We start from the raw sequence: 15,573 nt of genomic DNA on the forward strand, positions 1-15,573 counted from the left end.
AAAGTTTTAGAGCGATTTGCCATGGGAGAGAGAGAGACTGCAGAGGTCAGCCGGTTTCCCAAGAGAGAGAAAAGGCATTCAAAATAATAAGACATATAACTCAGAAGGCTTTTCAACTCACTAGACCAACTGGTACTAAATCACACACTGCTTGAAAAGATAGATTTTTTTCCCTCTTCCCACCCTAAGAAGCCACAGTTTCACAGAATGACACTAATTATTTATGAAGAAAATGCATTTCAGAAAGATCCCCTGGGATTAATGAAACACATATTTATCTTTTAATAAAGCTATTTTGATATGTTGTTAAACAACCTTCATTGACATCATACAAAGAATGGCAGTTCCTGAAGAATGCTCTTAGAAGCCAAGAATCTTCAAAAATCCAACTTTTGACAAATAGTTAATGTAACCTCTACCAAGAACTATGAAAACTCGGCTTGTTTTCTTTCCTCCTTTATACAAAACACTCTCAAAGAATATGGAAACTTCCCAGGCTTCTCAATTTACAGGACTGGTTCATCACCAGAACACACCATTGTTCTGCAGAGAAAAACTCTGAAGATGTTGTGTAATTGTCCCATAATCCTGTTGTGTCTCTTAGAAGAGATGTGCCATCTTTCCTCATACCACAAGACCTGTCCAGATCTTCCTCATTAGGGAACGGGGTCTCACAGCTTCCAAGAAGTCATTCAAAAACTGCCAGTCCACTGAAGATACAATTTGATGGAGCAGTTTGAGTGACAAGTAAAAAATATTTAGCAACAAAGGCCAGATGCAATGACTAAATAAAACTGTAAAAGAAAGTGGTAGGCACCTACTGTTCTGTGGCTTTAGCCATGCAGTCATGAAATATGTCAGTAAAAACTGAAGTATGAACATGCATTTGGCATGCTTCCTTAATCTTGCAAACTAGAGATCTAGGTTTTCCTGGAAGCTTAACAGATGCCATTAAAATATTAACACTTACTTGGAAAGTCCTTTTAAAATGCACTGCAGGTATGAGAGAATTCTTGCTTTCAATATAGGCCCCATTATAATGGACCCTTTGGGCTGGCTCCACTCTTGCTTCTAGGTCTCTTATCTGGACTCAATTGTGTAATTTTACTTTAAAGGGACTGACTACAGATCTATAAGCATGTCTCCACTTACATTCAGAACTCAGAATTTAATTTATAATCTAAAAAAAAATCAATGTACAATTATAAAAAGCAAGGAAGCCACTAGCTCATTCACATGATAAATAAATATGTATAAACACACAAATAAGAGTTCACCTAGACAGATTTTGAGATTCATAACTTTCTGAAATCTGGAAGTTACTTTAATATTTGATTAGGGTTATTGTTGGCATAGGACAAGAATTTTGTTTATGGTTTTCAGTTGTTCTTAATGAATAACAGATTCAATGGTCCACCCAAGGGCTGTCCCAGCAGTAGGGTAATTTTGGCATCTGGGCTGGAGCCACTAGAAATGAAGCCAGATTTCTATAAATTTTCATAGGTCCTTGCAGAATTAAAGCCATAGGAGGGTGGTACTTCACTATGGTGTACGATTCAAGTTCTTTTAACAAATGAAAGAGTGATTGAGACCTGAAAAGCCAAGACCCAACCCAGACACCTCAGTTGCCAGTGCAAATCACTAGTACAAACAATAGACCAAAACCTATCACCATGAACATGGAAGATGAGTTCAAATTAATTGTTTTCTTCAAAGCCTAGAGTCATCTCTGCCTCCTCTCTCCTTCAGCCCTCATGTCTGACCTATCCTCGAATACAGATAATATTATGCCTTAAATATTGACTGAACCCTGGTCCTCTGCTCCACCCCCATTACACTCTCATATGAGGCCCTCATTAGCTCCCTTTTGGACTGCTAGACTCCCTCCTCTTCCACCCACCTGCCACTTCGGGTGTCCCAGCCTCCAGCCCACCTCCCTCAACTTCACCTCCACAGAGCTGCCCGAGTGGACTAACTGAACTGCAGAGAAGTCAGATCAGCCTACATCACCACCCCCACCCTGCCCTCCTCCAGCTCTGCTGAAAACAATCTCTTCAACATACACCTCAAAGCCTGTCCCTCTCTACTGACACATGCCCCCATTCCTTTGAAATTAGGTCAATAATAAACTTAAAAGTCCCCGCTCTCACCATGTCAGTTCACTCCTCAGTGGCTTTGTTCATACTATAGTACATCATGTCTTGTTCACCTCATTCTCCCAACTCTTTCATGAGATGAACACCTATTCAACCTCCAGGATGTCACTTAAGAATCTCTTCTTTAGGGAATGTTCCCTGGCCTCTGACCTCCTGTCTCATCTCCCTTCCCACCACCTGGGGAAAGGCTGGCTCATGAACCACCCTATTCTGGACTTTTGGAGTATCCTGGGCACAACCGGGCACTGGATGATTGAAAACCCTACCTATTTATGATTCACTCCATCACATCAACAGTGATCTCATGGATTTGGGCCATGTTCATTTTTGCTTGCGTCTCCAGGATCTAACACAGTGCTTTGCGTATGTGTAGGTAGTTGGCCAATAAACACTCCTCGAATAGCACTGCTCCAGATAAGGGACCACTGACAGGGTCTAAAGCATTTCCATAAAAGTGTAATTTTACCTTTAAAGCTTGATAGCATTTCTCCCATAATAACTCAGCAGTCTGATTCTCTTACCACCCAGAACACAGTTGCATTAACAATAACCAAGCAAAAAAGGCCTTGGGGCAGTCAAAATAGAAATATACATTCTAAGTATGAAAACTCAAGGACCTGAGCCTCGTTACCCTTACTTCACACAAAATTCTAAGTCTCGTATTTAAACCTATACACCATGAGAAACAACAAATCAAAAGGAAGAGACAGAGTTGGAATCTGATGGTACCAGAGAAAACAATGTCAGAGATAGGAACATGTAAAACAACAAATATTAACAATTTTCTGCAATGCTGGAAATGTTCTCTATCTGTGCTAACATAATAGCCATTTGACACACTTATGGCTACCGAAGCATTTAAAATATGACTAATATGACTAAGAAACTGAATTTTTTTCTTAAATAGTTTATTGTCAAGTTACTTTCCATATAACACCCAGTGCTCATCCCCACAGGTGCCCTCTCCATGCCCATCACCCCCCTTCCCCTCTCCCCCACCCCCATCAGCCTCAGTTTGTTCTCAGCATTTTCTCAAGGTTTGCCTCCCTCTCTCTCTCCCCAAATATTTTCCCCCTTCTTCTTCCCCATGGTCCTCTGTTAAGATCCTCCTAATCCACGTACATGCAAACATATGGTATCTGTCCTTCTCTGCCTGACTTATTTCACTCAGCATAACACCCTCAAGTTCCATCCATGTTGCTACACATGGCCAGGTTTCATTCTTTCTCATTGCCATGTAGTATTCCATTGTACAGATAAACCATATCTTCTCGATCCATTCATTCCATGGCCTCAGGATGTAGAGTTCTAAATATATCAGTCAAATCCACCTGGTTCAATGTGTCATTCAAGTACATTGTTTCTTTAGTGATTTTCTGTCTAGTTGATCTATCCATTGCTCTATGTGGAGTAATAAAAGTCCCCTGCTATTAGCACATTCTTATCCATAGGATTGTTTCTGTTTGTGCTTAATTGTTTTATGTATTTGGGTACTCCTGTATTCAGTGCGTAGACATTTATAATTGTTAGCTCTTCCTGATGGATAGACCCTGTAATTATTATATAATGCCCTTTTTTATCCCTTGTTACTGCCTTTGCTTTAAAGTCCAATCTGTCTGATGTAAGTATAGCTACTCTAGCTTTCTTTTGACTTCCAATAGCATGACATATATTTCTCCATCTCCTTACTTTCAATCTGAAGGTGTCCTCAGGTCTAAAATGAGTTTCTTGTAGACAGCATATAGATGGATTTTTAAAAAATCTATTCTGCTACCTTATGTCTTTTGATTGGAGCATGTAGTCCATTTACATTCAGTGTCATTATTGAAAAATATGGGTTTAGAGTCATCATGTTCTCTGTAGGATTCATGCTTGTGGTGGTGTCTCTGGTACCTTGCGTTCCTTGCAACAGTTCCCTCATAGAGTCCCCCTCAGGATTTCTTGTAGGGCTGGTTTAGTGGTGACTAATTCTTTCAATTCTTGTTTATTTGGGAAGACTTTTATCTCTCTTTTTATTCTGAATGACAGGCTTTCTGGATAGAGGATTCTTGGCTGTATATTTTTTTTATTCATCACATTGAAGATTTCCTGCCATTCCTTTCTGGCCTGCCAAGTTTCAGTAGATAGGTCTGTCACCATTCTGATAGGTTTCCCTTTGTATGTTATGGCCCTTTTATCCCTAGCTGCTTTGAGAATCTCTCTTTGTCCTTATGTTTTGCCAGTTTCACTATGATATGTCATGCAGAAGATTGATTCAAGTTATGTCTGAGGGGTGTTCTCGATGCCTCTTGGATTTCAATGTCTGTTTCCTTCCCCAGACTGGGGAAGTTCTAAGCTATAATTTGTTCAAGTACCCCTTCCACGCCTCTCCCTTTTTCTTCCTCTTCCAGAATTCCTATGATATGGATATTGTTCTCTTTATTGTATCAGTCAGCTCTCGAACTCTCCTTTCATGTTCCTGGATCAGTTTATCTCTTTCTCTTGGTTTCCTCTTTTTCTAAAATTGTGTCTTCTAATTCATCTATTCTTCTCTCTGCCTCTTCAATCTGTGCATTAGATGCCTCCATTTTATTATGCTTCTCATTTATAGCATTTTTAAATTCATCACAATTATTTTTAAGCTCCATAGTCTCTGTAGCAATAGTTTCTCTGATGTCTTCTATGCCTTTTTCAAGCCCAGCGATTAATTTTATGACTATTGTTCTAAATTCTTGTTCAGTTATGTTATTTATATCTGTTTTGAGCAGTTCTTTAGCTGTCATTTCTTCCTGGAATTTCTTTAGAGGAGAGTTCTTCCGTTTTGTCATTTTGGCTAGCTTTCTGTCTCTTGTTAGTTTTAAAAGCTTGTTATGCACTCTGCACCTGCAAGTACTGCTGTATTAAAGAAAGCTCTTTCACTGTCCAGAGCCTGTCCATTCAGGAAGTGTTCTTTGAATGGTGTCTCTTGGTCTCTCGTTGAGACTTAGGTTATTTTATTTCCCTACTCATAGTGGTATTTCGGACTCTCCACCATATGTACTTTGGCTTGTTTCTTGAGGTAGCCCTGGAAAAGAAAACAGACAGACAGACACACAGGGAACAGAGGCACACAAACGCAGAGACAAATCCAACAAACACAGAAACCGAAAGGGAAAAAGAAAAGAAAAAAGAAAAAAAGAAAAAAAAGAAGGGAAAAAGGGGGAAAAAAGAAAAAAAGAGGAAGGAGGAAAAATAAATAATAAAAAGAAAAAGAAAAAAAACCCCAAAAGACAAAGGACAGTCTAAAAGCATAAAACCAGAATTCCCAGCTACAAATAAAGAGCAGGGGTATGCAGTGCTGATGGGAGAGCATATACAAAGAGAGAAATGACAGGGCGGGGAGGAAGCAAAACTGGACAATGACCAGACAGAGAGACTAAGAGGCTTAATTCAGAGAGAGAAAGAGGAGAATATGGTAAGAGGCAAGGAGAAAGAAACGAAGATAATGTTGCTCAGAGAAACTATATAGTCTGATTACTCCGGAGAGAGAGAGAGAGAGAGAGAGAGAAAGAGAGAGAGAGAAAGAGAGAGAGAGAGAGAGGTAGCAGCGGTGGAGGTGTAGAATATACATCTAGAGAACGGATTAAATGTAACTGTTTAAGCAAACCAATGACCAGAGTGCCCAGTCCAGCAGAGGGGAGGGATACGAATGAGACAAGGGGAAATATATTTGAATAGTAATAATTGATCTAGAATTAATCAGGGCAATGCATCCATGTTGGTCTTGCCCCAGGCTACAGTAAAAAAAAAAAAAAAAAAAAAAAAAAGCAGCTCTCTAGCAGAGATGGGTGTGGGTTGGTGTAGGCAGGCCTTAGCCTCCACTGCAGTTTCATGGGCTACACCCTGAGGTCCCACCTTGGTGGTTGTGGGGAGAAAAATGGTAGCGCCCCAGTCCCTTCTTGAACCAAGCATTGCAAATCACTCTTTAGGGTCTGAGCTCCCTGTGTTGTGGGAGTAAGCAAGGTGGGCCATGTTCTGTGTCTCCAGCCACGCATTGTTTCCAGATCTTAGTCCACGCACTTTATTGATACCACCCAAAATGTAAATCCACAGGCCAAGTCCTTCCAAGCAATTTCAAGCCGGCTGCTTGCCCACTAGGGATGGAGCCGGAAGAGCGGCAGAGCAATTTCAGGCTGTTCCGCTTACCCTCCTGATCGCAGCTTACCAGTTTCTCCTGGTGCCGCCTGGGACCAGGGAATCCAGCTCCAAATCAGCTGCACAGCTGGAAACCGGATCACTCTGTGTCCCTAGTCGAGGTTTATCTCTTCTCCAGGGACAGGGACAGTTCCTTGAGCAGTTCAGCTGCTCTTTTTTTTCCCCTCAACTCACTGCGGCTCTCCGCAAAGGGGGCTCCCTCCCCTCCCTCCATGTCTCCGGTCCCAGCCCATTTTTATCTTCCCCAGTTCACACTCACTCTATAAGGTTGTTTTCTCAACGGACTATGTCTCCTTTTCCTCTCAAACTCTTGGATTCTTTAAGGGTTCCTATGGCTTCAGGTCTTCTCCATTTGAGAGATGTGGGTGAGTGAAATGTACGCAGCTCCCTACTTCTCTGTCATCTTGCTTCCTCCAAGAAACTGAATTTTTAATGTAGCTTATTTTAATTAAGTTATATTTAAATTTGAATAGCCATATCTGTGTAGTAGCTACTCTGTAGAACTCATAACCACTGTAGACTCAGCCATTATGTAGGCAAACAGCAGAAAGCTGTTGGCCCTGAGGACCCTGTTTCATGACAGTTCAGTAAGAGATGTGAGTGTGATGGTGATGACCTCTGGCACTAGTCACAGATCAGGTGGACTGTATTCAGTACCCATCTTTTGGGAAGGCGGAGTATGTAGAAAAAGCATTTCAGGAAGACTTTTGCCCAAATTGAATAAAATAAAACTAGTCCACCTGGAAGACTTTGCTCTTCTATATTAGTTTGTTTTGACACTTTACACAAAGGAAATTCTCATGTTCTCCTATGAATCAGCAGACTCCTTTTATGTGCTCTTATCTTCCTTCTTCATTCTCAAAGATAGTACATGAAAACCTCTAAGAACAAAAAACCAGTGTCGTATTCACAGTAAGGCCTTCCCTGACCTCCCTATTTATAACTGCAACCCACTCCCAACTTCCGTGGCCTCTTATCTTGTTTAATATTTCCATAGAAGCTATCAGCTTCCAGCCACACCCACTACAATCATGTAAGGCCCATGAGCAGGTAGAAATTTTTGTCTGTTTTATTCATTAATGTTATCAAAGTGCTTGAAATGGTACTTGATACAGATTATGTGAAATTCTCTCTCTCTCTCTCACATACACACACACACACACACACACACACACACACACACACACAGACTCATAGGCACAAATACATATACTCATGCATATATTGAATGAATAAAAAGAAACAAACAAAAAAGTATAATAATACCCCACCCCCGATCACTCTCCAAAAATGTATACTTCCAAGGAACTTGTGTATTTCTGCAGGTCAGAAAAATTGATGATAATAATAATAGTTATATTTGAATATCTATTGTTCATACTAATATTCAGAGAAATTGCAAAGTAGTTATTAGGAGGATACTGACAAGCAGATAGATAAATTTGCACAACTACTAGGTGTTGACGCTGACAACTGAATCCAAGGGTCATGCCCCTCCTATTTACTGCACTGTTATCTTCTTTCAGAAATGTAAAATAGATTAAAGAAAAGCTCAATATTTTCATTTTAAGAGGAATAAAATGGAAAATAAAGTATATAAAAAGTCTGCCTATGTTATCAGTTATTTTTTCTTATTCTACCCAGGATCTGACTCCTAAACCAGAGTACTATTATCACATTAGGTCCCAGTCTATTAATAGAAGAGCTGGGAGGGAGGCTTCTCTCTAGGACGAGAATCATCAGACTCTGTTAGAGTCATGAAAAGGATTATGATAGTTAATTCTGACGAAAACGTGTGACTGAAGCTAAGAAAATTCCTATTATAAAGCAACTCTCCTTGCTACAGCTGATTATATCACAAAAGCAGTGTAAAATATCCTCAGGTTCCCTTTTATTCTCCACACTTAATTTTTTAAATTGATCAATTTATTTTTTAAGTGACCTACCCTGTGCATAATTACCGCTGCGGTCTCTTTGCAGAGACAACAGATGCTGACTGCTGTGGTGTTGGCTCAGGTCATTTTTTCTATGAAGAAGGTGATGAAGAGACTCCACTTGGTATCTTCTGACTTGAATCCTCCCAAGAACAGTTAAGAATAGGAAGATAGTAAAGTGAGAATTTTTATAGTGCCTTCTATTATTAAAAGGAAAGGAAAAGACCACAAACAGAAAAACCTATCTCTGGGGCTCTATTCAACGTGGTATGTTTTAGAAAATTGATTCTGATTTCAGAAGACTTAGCCTCCAAAAAGGAAATACTCCAGCCCCACCCAAAAGGAAGTACAGCTTCTTACTCTTATCGCATAATCTTATACTCAGTACACTACACAAGATAACTAGGTCCAGTGGAATGGCTGGTTTTTCCTGAACTCAGTTATGCTGAAGGAAAAACAGCTGTTCTTGGAAGCTCAGTGTTTTGGCCTGAGGTGGTAAGGAAATGGCAAATTCATGGCAAGACAGATAAAAGAACATCAGAGCAGTCCTTTTTGAGTGTCCATTTGTTTATGAAGAACATTATAATTGTGCAATGTCCTTCTCATGAAAGAACAAGGCTTAAAGATTTAAATTCATTCAACAAATTTACAGCCCTCCTACTGAGAGGCTTCATGCTGGGCACTGGGGACAGCATGGATTTGACTAAGTTCCAGTCCTATCCTTAAGAATTAGAAATCTGGGAGGGAAAAGTAGGTAAAGAAGAACTTTAAAAAAGAGCACCCGCAATTACAAGGTTAAATGAAAGTACGAAGGGAGATTTCACCAAATAACAAATTAATTCTGACTGGGGGAAATCTAGGAAGTTTCCTATAACATGAAACTTTAAGTGAGACTCAGATTTCCAATAGGCTGAAAATGAAAAAAGGGCATTCCCAGGAAAAGGACAAAGAAGGGAAGACAAAAATAGATGAAACATTTATTCATTTACAGTGAATAGGCGGCTTCCTGCCTGGCCCCCAAACAGACAAGGAGACACTCTAAAAATCTTCCAATTTTTAACCAAGATATTTATGGACCCCTATTTTCATTCTACAAGTTCCAAGAAGGCAAGGAAAACAGTCTCCTTGAAACAATTTTCAGGAAAAAAAATTAAACTCAGCTATTAGGTGAGTGAGGGAAGAGCAAGAGGCAAATTGTACCCCAACCGATAGCTACAGGTATGTGACCCCCCCTCTCCACACTGTCTCCTGAGATCTGGAGCAAGTTAAATCTGGTCTGTCACCTTGAGAACAAGCCCAGACCTGGCTGCATCAAAACTCCTGGGCACAGTAGATTATCATCACCTCTAAGGAGGCAGCTGTCTGCCCAATTGAGCAGCGTGCCACAAGCTGGCTTGCCGGACCGATAGCTGAGGACGAGCCACAAGAAAAGCGACTTATCTCCTCGGAGCTCTAAGATACAAAGCACACACATCTTTTTGTGTAATGGAGAGATGCCTGCCACAGGACCACTGTGCTTAACTCAATCTGTAACGGGGCACATTCCGGTAGTATGGGGACCCAACTTGCAACACGTGGCGGCAACAAGCGTGGGGCACAGACCAACCCTTAGCAATCCGATCACTTAGATGCCGAACTGCTACCATTGGTAAGGCCACCACACGAAAGGCAGTCACGGTTTGGGGTACTTTGTTTAATTTCAGCAGTTATCACAGGGAGCATTTATAGTCTAAAACATGAGGTGGATTGTGTTTGAAAGACAGTTACGTTGTCTTCAACATGGTTGCTCTGAGACATGTTTGAACTTGGTTGCTTTCTCCTTAACCCCTGAGTATCTTCGTGTAATGGTGACTGGTGTGGGTGGGTGGAGACTTCCATAAAAACCATTATCATCTTACACATCTGTAAAAATGAACAGCTGGAAGATCCTATGTACCTCAGTCAGCTTCCAGTGGGATTTCAGCAGGAAAATCTATAGGCCTTAGTGGTGGCAGAGGTGCAGGGGTGAGTTTCTGGCTGCACTGCCACTGACAAGGCACAAGTGACTGTGGTCTGGGGCTCATGCCTGCTTCTGCTGAGAAGGTGGGATCTGAGAAGTGAGTGCTAAGAGACTAGAGAGAAGAGAGAGCTGAGAGTAAAGACACGGAGTGAGGGAGACAAATGGCCCACATAAGAGGTGGGCAGTTTGTGAGGCGACATCACAGGGGAGTCATGTAGCTGTATTACAGAATTCGGGCGGGGATGGAGAAGGCAGGCAAATTCAGATTTACACTTTGAAAATACCACTAGTCTCGGCGTGAGGAAGGCCTAGAAGATGCAAGAAAAGGTATGGATGGCTGCCACATTCTGGTTGAGAGGCAATAGTGGCTGGATGAGGGCAGGGCAGTGGAGAGAAAGAAGAGTGGACCCCTTTGAGCAGCACTATGGAGGAGACACTATTTACTGTGATGGGCACAGTGGCTTTATAGAACGCTGTACTACACAACTATACAATGATTGCTTTCCTGGGGTCAGTTGTATGTAAACTGATATTTATTAACCAGATCACTGAAAATAAAGACTTTTTTTAAACTATCTTAAGATGAATCCTATCTATGATATAATCATCTTACTCTAAATCTTCTTTACAAACTATTTACTATAATACATTGTGCATTCTTCCAGATATGCTTTAAAAGGGGTCTTTCTTTATCAGTAACAAAAAGTGCCCAGGTATGTAACCTGACTTGAATACTGGCCATAAAGCTCATTAGTCTTTGATCCTGAATAGGTTGCTTATTTTTTCCCAGCCTGCAAATGGGAATCACAATAGTACTGAATCACAAGGATTCTTGTGAGCATCAGGATGAGATGACATAGGTAAAAATTGCTCTGTGTGCTATAAAGCATTGTAAGACAGTAAGAGGGGTAAGGTATGTAAGGGCTTTGGACATATGCCAAACAGATATAAGTAGTAATTATCTGATTTATTTAAAATTTCACTTCAAAGTGATTACCTGGACTAAAACAAAAATAATGGATATATCTTCAGCAAATATGGAGACTACCTGGATCAGAGCAGAGCTATTCTTTTTTTTTTCTTTTTTAAGTATATTTGTTTTTTTTTGTTTTTTTTTTTTTTTTTTTGAGAGAAAGAAAGAGCACCAGCAGGGGAGGGGCAGAGATAGAATCTCAAGCAGGCTCCACACTACCAGTATAAAGCCCAACATGGGGTTCGAGCCCACGAACCATGAGATCATGACATAAGCCAAAATCAAGAGTCAGCTGCTTAACCAACTGAGCGACCTAGGTGCCCCAGAGCAGAACTATTCTCTCTCACATCAGACAGCTACAGAGGCGGTGTCAGGTTTGACTCAAGCAATCATTTAGGCACTATGTCACGAAGATGCCACATCAGGTTGGGCAGAGCAGCTGGGGAGGTTTCATGGGTCTGCTTGGCAACAGAGGGTCTAAGAGTGATGGAGGAACAGGTGAAAGGAGTAGGGAAGGGACTTTTCAGAGAAGTATCCGAGGAACAGGGCGTGACAGGAACAGATGCTAGCAGCCCTATCTAAAATTATATCGATGCTATATTCTATTATTTCTTCTCCCCTTTTCTTTCTTTCTTTTTTTTAAATGTTTTTTTTATTTATTTCTAGGAGAGAGAGAGAGAGAGACAGCGTGAGCAGGGGAGGGTCAGAGAGAGAGGGAGTCACAGACTCTGAAACAGGCTCCAGGCTCTGAGCTGGCAGTCAGCACAGAGCCCGACGCGGGGCTCGAACCCATGAACCGCGAGATCATGACCTAAGCGAAAGTCGGACGCTTAACCGACTAAGCCACCCAGGCGCCCCTCTTCTCCTCTTTTCTGTAAGAGAATGACACATGCCAATCAATTGCCTTGTGAACTGCAATGGCCCTCTTGGAAGACACTGAGGCTGGGTGTGGCCATGAGATTTTCCCTGGCCAGTGGAACACACATAGGGACAGTGTATGACCACAGCTGAGCAGGAACGTTATGAGCCACTGCAAGCCTTGATTGTCTCTTAAGAGATCTTTTTCTTCACCCACAAGAATGACATGTCCCAGGTGGAGACTTCTCCTTCCACCTGGATCCTGGAGTGAAAAAGATACTTAAGACAGAAGCAAAGGCTCTACCAACTTCATATACTTATATTCAAAGGGAACAAGAAATAAATCTTAGGGGTTCCAAGCCACAGAAATCTGGGGTTTGTTTGTTACTATAATACTGAGGGAGAGCTAACTGAAGTAGGAGCCCTGGATTTAAAGCTTCTATCAGAGCATTTCATAATCTATATCTGATGGCAGGTAAGATATAGAAGGAATATATTTAATACCTTAGGGAAGACTGTTCAGTGAAAATTAGGTAACTACTTTCTTCCTCTTGTCATATATCAAAGTGATCAAATAATCAGCACCAAACAGTAGAAAGCCAACAAATCTGAAGAAGAATTTAGCAAGTGTCAGTGATTTAGCACATGCAGACTAAATGACAAAGAATTTTAAATAAGAGATAAACCCTAGAGATCATTAAAATACAGTCTTGGCAGCTTCAGTTAGCTAACCCACCTGATGTCTCTTCCAAAAGAAATAAGCAGCCCTGTTGTACTATTAAATAATTCTATACACTCTCAATAGATTTCAATATTTCATATCTAGATGCATTTTCCCTCTAAATTCCATCTCCAAAAACCAAGGGCAAGAATGATAGAAACTGGTGTGCTTATGTTTATATCTGTTTATATCAAGTACAAAATAATGTTATTATAGTGTTATATCAGAGAGATAAAATAACTCTGTGACAGCTTGGCATTCCAAAATGGGCTTTTTTATTTAGCTATGTTTTGAAATGTTAACTTCCTATGCTGTTTTTAGAGAAGTAAAACTTGGAAGAAAAAAATACCATAAGAAAATGGAATTTCTGCCCTCAGTAAGAAGAAACCTGACTCACTTTCATAATTCAGTTTGACATAGCAATTTGCCACTGGAAGATTCTAGAGACATGACGGAAAAACCAGAACCATAGGATTTACATGAAAATTTCCTGGAAACTATTTATTCAAGTCCATGGGCTGGAAGGATGCACATCCAACTATCAATATCAGTCCTATTACAACTGCAATTCAAAGCCATCACCATACAGTTTAAGCAGGAGAGATTTAAGCAGAAGAACACTAACCACATTTAATGGGTGAGAAAATAAGAAGTTTCAAAAAAATACAAGAAGGTTCAAATGTCTTACCAAACTAGAAAGTGGCAACACTTGGATTTGAATCCAGGTCAGACTGACTCCAAATCCATGCTCTTGTCACTTATCGCATTTGGCTTCCCGCCTAATTAACTTAAATCAGCATGTATTTGCATGTCTTCTAGGACTCTTTCCTCAGGCAGCCAAAAACCGTCAGAGGAGCCCAACATCTTATTTCATGCCACAAATTCCTGGATTTAGGAAGTAGAAAGGAAGGGCAAAGAGGTTCTAAAGCCTCACAAATGAGTAAGTATCATTTACTTAAACTTTCACAAATTCAGAGGCTGTGCGTGGTTCTCAGAATATCCAAAGTCTCTTATTCGCTGTTTCTTATCCCCTACCCCTACCTTTTCTTTTTTTCTTTTTTTTTTCTTAATTGGCTATTCTCAGCCAGTTATTGGTCTGATTCAGCAAACAGTTGATTCAAACTAAACTCAACTAAAATAACTGACATTAAAGTGGGGGGAGCGTATTTTCATGTTAAAAAAGATCATCACCTGTATTTATTTATTTATTCATTCATTCATTCATTCATTCATTCATTCAACAAATGTATTTGAGCCCTTCTAATGTGCAAAGCCATTCCAAAGTGCTAAATATATGGTCACTGACATAGTGATTTCACTAATGAAGATTACATTCTAGTGGAAAGGACTGGCACTCATCAAAAACAGCAAATGTGTTAATCATAATAATTGTATTAATAGTTATTCAATTTAATAAGTCAAATACAGGATGGTCTAAAATCAAAATCCTTGAGACTTGTTCTGGTCTGACAAGGATCTTGGAAATCTTCTAAGAGAAAGACACACTGAGTTAAAAAAAACAAAACAACAACAACAAAAAACCTGAGTGATGACTAAAAGTAAACCAAGAGGAGCAAGAGTAGAAGGGGAGAAACAAAATATTCCAGGCTGGTTAGATAACATATGCAAAAGCTCTGAAGTGAGATGAAGGGCAAAGAATTGAAAGAAGACCAGGGTAGAGTGTAGAGTGATCTAAGATAAAGGTAAGGAGGGAGGGAAGGAGGAACAAGGTGAGGCAGGATCTCCTAGGTCCCTTTAAGGAACTTGGGCATTTATCCAATGGGCAGCTGGACAAAACTGAACCATTTTAAGTGGGGGTAGTAATAATCTATCTCCTGGTTTTCAAGGTGATAGAAGACTTCACCCAAGGTGGCAGTGGCACTGCAAGTTTATATTTTAAGTATTAGATTAGAATAACAACAACAAAGAAGCTTGCTCACTATCACTTCTATTCAACAATATCCTAGAATTCTTAACCAATGATGTAAGATAAGAAAAAGAAATCATGGATTTCTTATCCACACTTATGGACTGAGAAAAAGAGATACTAGGGTCTGGAAAGAAAGACACAAGTTGTCCTTATTTGAGAATCGCATCTGTAGATAATCTGAGAAAATCTACAAAGAAATTTATAAAGAAGCCAGATTTGCTGTTCATGCAATTAGTATAGAAAAATCCAAATATTCTATGTACCAGAGAGGCTCTGATTAGGAAATAAAATAAGTAAAGTTATGTTCATATTAATGGCAACAGAAACTACAAGTTAACTTTAAAAAACTGAAAATGTAGTAGAGGAAAAAAATAAATTATTGTATTCATATTGGGAATGGAGACCCAAAATAGACAGGAATATATCATCAAAAACAACAACAAAACACAGAGAGTGTACTACCAGATAGTAAGACTTATTATAGAGCTTTAATAATGAGATACATGTGATATTACTAGCTGGAAATAAAAATAAATTAATAGAAAAGAACAGAGTCCAGAAATAGATTCACCTATATGTGAAAATTTGGTATTTGATAATGATAACATTCCAAATTGGTGGGGAAATGTTAAATTGTTCAATAATGATCCTAGAAAAAAGATAAAACAAACTTCAATCTTCTAACATATGGAAAAGTAAATATACAAATATCAAAGTCATGAAAAAAATCTTTAAAAGTTTTTGAAATTCACAATCCCTATCAAAATTCAGAATCCCAAGGTATCTGGGTGGCTTAGCCAGTTAAGTGTCTGACTCCTGGTTTCCGTTC

At 39.8% G+C, this 15,573-nt stretch overlaps 1 protein-coding gene across 3 annotated transcripts in view; it reads right to left on the reverse strand.

Annotated features, from left to right (window-relative positions):
• CPQ (carboxypeptidase Q) overlaps window positions 1-15,573 on the reverse strand; it is a 386,524-nt gene that overhangs the window by 225,899 nt on the left and 145,052 nt on the right. The window lies entirely within an intron of this gene.

The sequence above is a fragment of the Hyaena hyaena genome, unplaced genomic scaffold, assembly GCF_003009895.1.
Source record: "Hyaena hyaena isolate Hyena2069 unplaced genomic scaffold, ASM300989v1 scaffold_452, whole genome shotgun sequence".
Classification (NCBI taxonomy): Eukaryota; Metazoa; Chordata; class Mammalia; order Carnivora; family Hyaenidae; genus Hyaena; species Hyaena hyaena.